This window comes from Aulonocara sp. 'chitande type north' Nkhata Bay, linkage group LG20 (assembly GCF_057382095.1).
Source record: "Aulonocara sp. 'chitande type north' Nkhata Bay isolate Kocher_YH1m ecotype deep benthic linkage group LG20, A_spYH_male_GT1.1, whole genome shotgun sequence".
In the NCBI taxonomy this organism is placed as follows: Eukaryota; Metazoa; Chordata; class Actinopteri; order Cichliformes; family Cichlidae; genus Aulonocara; species Aulonocara sp. 'chitande type north' Nkhata Bay.
The window spans coordinates 8,635,393-8,645,788 of NC_141363.1; positions in this window are offsets into that span (position 1 = coordinate 8,635,393).

A 10,396-nucleotide genomic window follows, 5' to 3' on the forward strand; every position below is an offset into this window, starting at 1 on the left:
TGAAGACAACTCTAGATTTGACACAGCACATGTCAGTCGAGGAAGAGGACAAAGTTCCTTGTACGTGCTGTACAAGTGAAAACAGACATGGTAGAAAAATGTTCAGAACATTTTTGTTTTATGATTTAATGAGGGATTTCCGTCGCTCATGTTGTACTTAAAATTATTTATTTATTTATTGTTAATCATGGTTTGTCTCAGAATGAATTTGTACTCTGGCATGTTATGGTACTACCATAAAAGACTTTGTGGTATAGACAGCAGACACACACAGGTTAACCTATGAGATAACTACAGACTGAATTGCTGCGCATTAGTTTCCTTTATTGCACCTTATCTGTGTTCTATGTTTTATCTGTGCATGATTAAAGATATTGGTCCTTTCAGCAGAGTCAGATTTATTTGATTTATTTGTGGTCACACTGAAGGATAATCACAGATCACTGGATAAACTGATAGCCAACCAGAAATATAGTCGGTTTTATTTTTGGACTTGGAGCTTTATGTGTGTGTGTGTACACACACACACACACACACACACACGTAGAAAAATATTTAGTATACACATCCAGAAATGCATATACTATTATATATTGTACATATATTTATTAGTTTCAGATGTAGCCATTCTTGTATTTTTCTTGTTTACATTATTGTATTTTGCACAACTCTGTTGCTTGTGAAGCTCGCACACAAGAATTTCACTCACATGTGCTGTACCAATGTACCTGCACATGTGATGTGACAATAAAAGTGATTTGATTTTGATTTGATTTGATTTATGATCCTGTCGTTGCTTATTCATATTTGTCCTCCCTCACATTACACACTAAATCTTAGAGATTTATAAATATATGAAATAAATACTCATATACATAAAAAACCCCTCAAATACACACATCCTTATCGCCCCTCTTACACACTAGCTTCACATATAATCTGTAACCATATAGATTCTATAGCTAAATTTAATATTATTTGGGGATATCCACACATCCCTGTCATTAAATACAAGCTGTATTGTTAACCTACATTATTGTGTGCAGTAAATCATTGTACAATCCAGTCACATAGTTCATGGCAGTATGGCTTTGGTGCATGTGTTACAAACCTGACCAACCTGGATTTTTATCACATGGTTCCAAGTCTTGTTGTTTAGTCGCCACAGCGACGTGATAATGTGAAGCTACAGGAAATAGTACACTAGCTAGGCTGTTCATTACTTCTTGAGCCAGTGTCAGGGATTGAGTGAGTCAACGGGGTAATCCTGTCAAAGTTAATGATAGTGAAGGTTCATAGACTTCATCCTGACCTTTTTCCAACATGGTTCGACACACCACACACGCATTTGCAATGTCACGTCAGCAACCTTGAAAACTCACATAGAGATTGTTACATACATTCTTTTAAAATCAATGAAAACTTTGTAATGCACAATTTTATTATGTTTCTAATAAGATTGTCTTTAAGTGATACTGACATTGGGAGTGTGCTCAAATTATTCTCACAAAGATATATGATTATTCAGTGTTTGATGAGAGGACTCGAATAGGCGTTTGGACCAGTGACAATAGGCATATATTGTCACTGCTTTTTGTTTTACGTTATGCTAATGATGGCTCATGGCTAAAACATGTATGTCTTTTTCCTCTTTAATAAATCCAGCAATGACATTGATCAGAAAGTACTGGTTCTTTCTCATCCACATGTCTTTCATCTGAAGAAGAGCTTTGAATGCTCTTCAAGAAGCCTAGAGAAGTATTACTTAAAGAAAGTATAAGAAAGCTGGCTAAGAGACTTCAGACTGTGTTGAAGAATAAAGGTAATTATACCAAATATTGATGATTATTAGACTTGTACAAGCTCTGATTGTGTTATATATACTGTATTTCTATGTATCTATACACATCTTTCAATAAATCACTGCACATATTTGCCTTTTTTTAAATAAAATGTAATAAAATGAAAGATGACTCCAGACCTTTACTTTGTATTGTATATACATTTATTTTACTCATCATTGTCATGTTAATAGTAAACGGAGCATATAGCATTTCAAAAAGACTGAAATTCAACACAGTTTAAACAACAGCAACAACACTTTTTACTGTATTGATTTTTTGACAGGCTGATATAGAACTGCTTTAAACATAATGCACCATTTAAAGAAACTAAAGAAGGTTTTGTGTTAGCATTGCAAAGGAACTCATGTTAAAAAGAAAATGATTACGTTTTTGTTAAAATCATTTGAATTTATACATTTTTACACAGTAACATGAAACATCAGACACATCTGTACAGAGCAGTAATGGCCAAGAGCCCAGAAGGTTAAGAACTTACAAATTAGTTTCTCGTTTTCAGTGCTTCTTACTTCATGTCACAAAAGGCACAGCAGACACATCTGGTGAGATTTTGTCCTTAGGAAAGAATGTCAACTTCTGAAAGTAGCCTCTTTGTTCACTGATAAAAAAAAAAGGCTTTATCTATTTTATCTAGAAGAATTTTTAACATCACAGTGAACTTTGCTCAGATTTAATCTTTCCACCATGGACATTTTCTTAGAAAAACACGCACAGCCAGTACCAGAAACCTGGTTGATATTTAACTGGGTCTTACTGATTAGTTTGCAACAGTAATGCAACGGCGTGAAGCAAGGCTATTCATTGCTTCCTGACCCAGTGACTTAGATTTGCAGTCTCTCTGAAAAAGATAATTTAGTCAAAGTTAATGATCTGTATTTGGAAACCCACGTCACAAACTTCATCCAGATAACTGTTAACCAACTGTGATAGCAGTTATATGCATTTTAATTTTAGCTTTCCTCATCGCTGTCATGTTAATAGTAACTACAATGGGAAGCGATTTCACACAAAAAAATCAACACACACACAAAGATTTTTACAAACGTGTGTGCTTTTCTTCTGTAATGAAGCTCTGAAGTGTATTTAGACACCATTCAGATCCATTTAGATTCCACTATGCACTGTTTGTAATGTATGTTCCACTATGTTTATTGCAGTATACCAGTACTGCAACAATAGTACTAGTATGGCACAGTATTAGTATTACATTCTGCATGCTAGTTGTAGTACTAGCATGCAGAACACAATATTTGTGCAGTTAATAAATAGTATTTCATCTGCAATATAACATATTGTGGGCAGCTGTGATTTATTTCAGCGTAAGTTCACGAAGGAAAAAACTCATTCAGAGTTGATAGTCACTTGTTACGCTGAGATGGAATTACCTGTCAATTTAAAAAATTGACTATACAAGTAAATAATATGAATAATGTGATTCAATCAAAGCATTAATCTGTTAGAGAGACATCAAAGTTACTTGGGCATGTCTAGCTGCCAAAGACACTGGCAACATGACATTTATTGAGGATTTACTGCTGGCAGAAGCAATGGGGTGAATGCCAAGATATACACAAGCAAAATGAGTGCTCAGATTCAGCCAAATTCATCAAAACTCATGAGATGACATTTCATCATTCATACTGCCAATGTGAACACATGGTGAAGAGGTTGCATATTTTTGATTGATTGAGTCCCCAAACAACCAAAAGCTGACAGTGACTGCTGTGAATGACAGGGAGAGCTTCACCGGGGAAGAGGCAAACCATCTGCTGATGTCTGTGGGTCAAAAAGTAAAAGCATTTTCCACACAATATTAAATATAATAACTTTTTCTGACTTCGTGTCCAGTTACTTTTTGATCTCGACATTATGTACACAATCTATTTATAGGAAGTTACTCTCAAAGAAAAGCCAAAGCTTGGCATTTTAATACAGCATGCATATAGTTATTTCAAAGTGAACATACATCTGGAATGAAGTACTTCAGAGTACCGGCACACACAGAGAGACACAGTTGTCTGCAAATTTGAAGTTGATGGTTTAATCTCAGGCTCCTCCAGTCTGCATGTCGAAGTATCCTTGGGCAAGATAGTAAAGCCAGAGTTGCCCCATTGGAGTGTAAGCGTGTGTGTGAACATTAGATAAAAGTGCTTTGGTTAAAATCTAGCACTGTCAAAATACTTATAAACACAAGTATAAGTATACCATAAGTATTGGTGACAGTCGCCAATAGTTTGCATGGAAAACCCAGACTCGTTTGCAATCATTTACCATTTGCTGCCTGAGCTGTAGTGAAACCTGAAAAAGAGCAAATCCAACCACAAACAGAGACTTTTCACTTTCAAAGTAAAAGTTGTGCCTTTTGAACTGTGTTGGTTGCACATAAGGGACAACTTTTACTCTGACAGAGAAAAGATTGTGGTTGGCTTTAGACATTCTGCAGTTTCGCTGTTCATTGCCAAACATGTTGCAAGTGTTTGCAGACAAGTTGCCATTTTCCATGCAAACTACTGTGGCAATCTGTTAGCAGCCAAAGCAACTGGAAGGCCACAAAGAGATACAGCACCCACATTGTGGCCGATTTCACCCAGCAAGTACTCGCAAACCAGCTGGGGAATACATATTTTGTTCTACTATCTGGAGGTTGCCATGGGAACCCTGATCCGTCCTTAGGCCTGTGTAACTGAGCGCTAATATGTGATAAGACTGAAAACAATGACCAAGACCCCAGAGGATGATGTTACATGAAAAGGGATGGGAATCGAGAACCAGTTCTCTTCAAGAACCAGTTCCTAGTAGTCGAATCTCTTGGACTCATCGATTCTTGCACTTGCACTACATTCAGCTAATTTCAGTTGTCAGCTGAGGAAAATAGCAGGATGGTTTGCATCATGGGTATGGACCTTACTTCTATTTTTATTGCTCTAAAGGACAAGGGCATAATGGTAAAGTGCAAACTGCATCCAGGACAGAAACAGCTGCATTATGCTACCACCACAACTTTGGCTCTTTGCAAACACCTGCACAGACAGCATGCTAATGCTAATCTAGCCTAGAACCCAGAGTGATGCTAAAGCTGATGGAATGCCGACCTCAGCCCAGGACGGCTCAAGTGAGCCATCATTTGTGAGCTGCGGTGAAGCTGATGCTGAACTTCATCAGGTAACAAACGGATGAGCAGTCAGGCTGCAGCCTCCATTTCTATCAGTGCATGTTTCTACAGTAGAAGAAACATATGCTTCCTCTTTCATTTGTTCTGTTGGCTTTCTCTTCATATATGTGTCCTCATCAGGATAGGGATTTGTGTTGGTGTGTGGGGCTGTAGCCTCAAGTTTATATTGTGAAATGGTTATTATAAGACAGTGTACTTCAGATCATTTTACAGAGTAAGATGAAAGTAATGTAATGAGGAGTATAATGAATTATTTTCTTCTTGAAGTAATTAAGTAATGTACTGCATTACCTTTAATAAAAGTGTTACTTTTTTGAGTATTGACCTGACACTAATCTTAACAAAGAGATGAAATACCTCCAGCGTACGCGAACATTTGACCAGACAACATGCAATTAATTTGCACAAATGTAATGTCTTTGATATGCTGCTTAGTGATGGTGGTAACTCTAAATGCAGAGCTAGTGAGAACCCAATCTAGAATCGAGAATTAATAAGGAATCAAATCGATAAGTAATGTCGATAATGGAATTGGATGTAATTCTTATCAATTCTCATTCCTACTCACAAATGAGATTGACTCTTGTCTTCAGTGTTTTGCAAAAGGCACAGTAGACATATCTGGTGAGGTTTCTTCCTCAGGAAAGAATATTAACAGGTCTTATAATGCGGCCCCTTTGTCTATTGATAAGACTGAGAAGGGTCTAACCTTTTGTACAACTTTTATCAGCATATTTTAATGAGAAGGATCTACATGAAAAACTTTGAACTCGAGAACATTTTCTTGGAAAGACACATGACTGCTACCCGAAATCAAGTTGATATTTAAGAGAACAGTAAAGGGAGGGGATCTGTTATGACTATAATATCAGTTTAATCATCTTGGATATTATGTTTGAAATGGTGAATCATTAATTACAGTTGCACATCATGATGTGTAAACACATTTGAACACATTTACAATTCATCAAACATTTTCTAAAAAAAAAAAAAAAGAGAGAGAATTTATTTTTGTTCAGTTTTGCATAGTTTTACCCAGTGACTGGTCCTTCGCCGTCATCGGCGAAGGAGACGACTGAGTCGGTCCGGAGGCCGGCCGCGCGGAAGGCAGCGGAAGGCAGCGGAAGGCAGCGGAAGGCAGCGGCAGCGGCGACGGAGACGGAGACGACTGAGCCGGTCATTAAATACAAGCTGTATTGTTAACCTGTGTTACGTCCCTGTGCAACTTCTAATCGTCTCAGTGTTTTCAGCTGGTGCTAATTGGCCACACCTAGTCAGGTGTGGATAAAAGCATACCTGAGGCAAGCTTCCCAGCAGTGCACTAGTCTTTGCCTTGGTGGCACCAGCCATTTTAGCCAACCTGGATTTCCATTTTAGGATGAAACCTCTTCTCACCCACACTCTGTTATTCATCTCCTTTTTTTATGTTGCGGCTTTTGAGCCGGGTCGTAACATAAGTGGGGGCTATTTTGGAATATGGCTATTTTGTTGGATCACTTGTGAGTGTTGTTGGCCAGGTGATGGCAATAACACTGTGGGGTGCTGAGCCACCCTTGATGTGATCATTGTGTGGCCATAGCTCTCTATTTTGTGGTTGGTCACTAGTGTGCTTGATTTACTGAACTTTTTGGATTAAAGTAACTTGTTGTGGTATAGGGCCACTTGTATGTGACTGTGTGGTGGAGACAACAGATCACTTGTGATTATTTGTTGCTACTTTTGGTTTTGTGTTGTAGCAGGTCGGGTAATCATTTTGGGTTTGACTGTTGTGCTCCTTTGTGTTGGTCACATGTTACTTTTTGTGTGTTCAGTGTGGCAACTTCAGATCCTCATGTAGGGGCATCCATGCTTAAAGATGCCAACTTACTTTTGAGGGATCAAGGCTTCAGAGGGACTTTTAATTTGTTTAGGGGTCCTAGAGGAACCCTTTTAAGGGAGGAGGTGTTACGTCCCTGTGCAGCTTCTAATCGTCTCAGTGTTTTCAGCTGGTGCTAATTGGCCACACCTAGTCAGGTGTGGATAAAAGCATACCTGAGGCAAGCTTCCCGGCAGTGCACTAGTCTTTGCCTTGGTGGCACCAGCCATTTTAGCCAACCTGGTTTTCCATTTTAGGATGAAACCTCTTCTCACCCACACTCTGTTATTCATCTCCTTTTTTTATGTTTTTATGTTTTGAGCCGGGTCGTAACACCTGCATTATTGTGTGCAATAAATCATTGTATAACTTTAAAAATGCATGAAAACAAAAACAGGGTGTCACAATCCAGTCACATAGTTCATGGCAGTATGGCTTTGGTGCATGTGTTACAAACCTGACCAACCTGGATTTTTATCACATGGTTCCAAGTCTTGTTGTTTAGTCACCACAGCGACGTGATAATGTGAAGCTACAGGAAATAGTACACTAGCTAGGCTGTTCATTACTTCTTGAGCCAGTGTCAGGGATTGAGTGAGTCAACGGGGTAATCCTGTCAAAGTTAATGATAGTGAAGGTTCATAGACTTCATCCTGACCTTTTTCCAACATGGTTCGACACACCACACACGCATTTGCAATGTCACGTCAGCAACCTTGAAAACTCACATAGAGATTGTTACATACATTCTTTTAAAATCAATGAAAACTTTGTAATGCACAATTTTATTATGTTTCTAATAAGATTGTCTTTAAGTGATACTGACATTGGGAGTGTGCTCAAATTATTCTCACAAAGATATATGATTATTCAGTGTTTGATGAGAGGACTCGAATAGGCGTTTGGACCAGTGACAATAGGCATATATTGTCACTGCTTTTTGTTTTACGTTATGCTAATGATGGCTCATGGCTAAAACATGTATGTCTTTTTCCTCTTTAATAAATCCAGCAATGACATTGATCAGAAAGTACTGGTTCTTTCTCATCCACATGTCTTTCATCTGAAGAAGAGCTTTGAATGCCCTTCAAGAAGCCTGAAGAAGTACGACCTAAACAGGGAAAAACTAACAGAGACTAACCAGAAATGGCGATGTAGGGATACACAGGGAATTACACAGAATGATGGAGGGGAATAATGCAACGAGGATGAGGGAACACACACTATAAATACACAGACCAGCAATCAGGGGATGGGAAACAGGAGGGAAACACACCTGGGAGACATCACAGCTGACGAGGCAGGGGAAACGTAAAGAGAACGCACTGACATCAGACAGAGACCTTCAAAGTAAAACAGGAAACACATACACGTAATGACACAACTCACACACAAACTTGACACAGACTGGGGGACACAGAACATAGGAACATGAAACGTGAAAAAGCAGAGTACAAAAACCCAGAATAAACAAAACCACAGAATAATAATAAACTAAAACACGGAGTAACAGACTCCGGACCATGACAATAGGCATGCTGTTACCACATTCTGAAGCGTGTGCATCACATTCAAAGCTCGTATATCTTTATGGATTACTCTATATTGGATAGGTTATTTACAGTTTTTCTCAGTCGCTTTGGTGCTTTTCTCAGGTCAGAATGAAAATTCTCAAAGCCATTAGTGCAACCTCAACAACATTTAGTCATTTGTGCACATCATAGTAGCAATTTCTCCTTCCTCTGAACAAATTGTAAGTGCTCTTGGACATGTATCAGTTGCTTTCATACAATTCTCTGCCGTCGACAACATTATCATTTGCTTATGTCATGTCAGTCAAAATGAACTATACTTTTGGATGCTGAATAGTCGTTCCCAATAAAACTAATTGTCTTCATTTCATTGCTTGAGTCATTATATACAAGTATAGTTTTCAAATGCTGTCAAGCAAATGTTATACTTTTTTTAATTATTATTTTTTCCTGGAAATGTCCCGGAAATTGAACAATTTCTCTCAGGTGAACTTCAGCTTTCACTGACAAGGAGGTGTGTGAAGTATTAGTTGTAACCAATGCCAAGCCGCTTGTTCACAATCACTCATGGATCAATCCCATGAACCCTCAATTGGGAAGCCTATATGAACTGAGCAGGACAGGAAGGTCAGCATCGTGGAAGAGGCGTGAGGATGTGGGGGGGACAAAACAGGGGAAGAGGGAGAAGACGCCAAAATACATGGGCCGATTCCTAATGAAATTAGGGCAACACTTGTTGACCATGTTGTCAATCATGGCCTCATAATGGATGAGGGAGGGTGCAACCAAATGTTGAAAGAACCACTGGGAGTTCAATCATTCAAACATTTCATAGGGAGAACAGATATGTATAGTATTGAAAAGTAATCCAACATCTCATAATATCTCATGTTGAGTGTAGATTACTGTAATTTTACTGTAATCTGCACCACAAAGGATTGAAAGACAACCTCGCGGAGGTGGAAGAGGGCCCCTTTTTACCCCGCAGCAAGAGGAAGCCATTTGTGCAATGGTGATTGCAAACAATGCAATAAAGTTGAAAGAAACCCAAAGCGCTGTCATAGAGGATAACGGTGTATTTGGCAATATTGGATCTGTGTCAATTGCAACAACTGACAGAGTGTTCAAGAGAAAAGAAATGGGCATGAAAGAATTGTACAAAGTGCCATTTGAACAGAACAGTGAAAGAGTGAAGGAGATCCGTCACTAGTATGTACAGGTAAAACATGTCTTCTATGTATACTCTAACCTTCAGCACTGTAAACTGTTTTACTTTGTGTAGTTTTATGCAGTAGTCTAGCAATTTTGTATATATACTCACAGAACATACAAAATGCATTATGTTACACAGGAAAAGATGTTCCATTTTCTCTCTCTCTCTAAAGGGAGAGGAACCACTGCACACGTTCATATACGTTGATGAGGCGGGTTTCAATCTGGCCAAAGGCAGAAGGCGTGGAAGAAATCACATTGGACAGGGAGCAACCACCGATGTCCCAGGCCGGTGTGGAGAGAATGTTACAATGTGTGCAGCCATCTCAGACAATGGCATCCTCACCCATATTCTCCTTCTTGGTCCATAAAATACACAACATTTCCTGACTTTTTTAGACACTCTTTACAGGGACATAGTCCCTGAGAATGAGAGGGGTTGAGGCCAACTTAACAAGTATGTCGTTGTGTGGGATAATATCCGTTTTCACCACTCATATCTGGTCAGACAGTGGTTTGCAGCACATGACATAATGCTGGTTGAATTTCTCCCTCCCTACTCCCCATTCCTTAATCCGATAAGAGGAGTTTTTCTCTGCCTGGAGGTGGAAGGTTTATGACTGGCATTCACATGCGCAAATGGCCCTGCTAGCAGCCATGGATGCAGCATGGGATGACATCACAGCTGAGTCATGCAGAGGGTGGATTCGCCACTACAGGTGATATTTTCCTCGCTGCATTGCAAGGAATGGTATCCATTGTG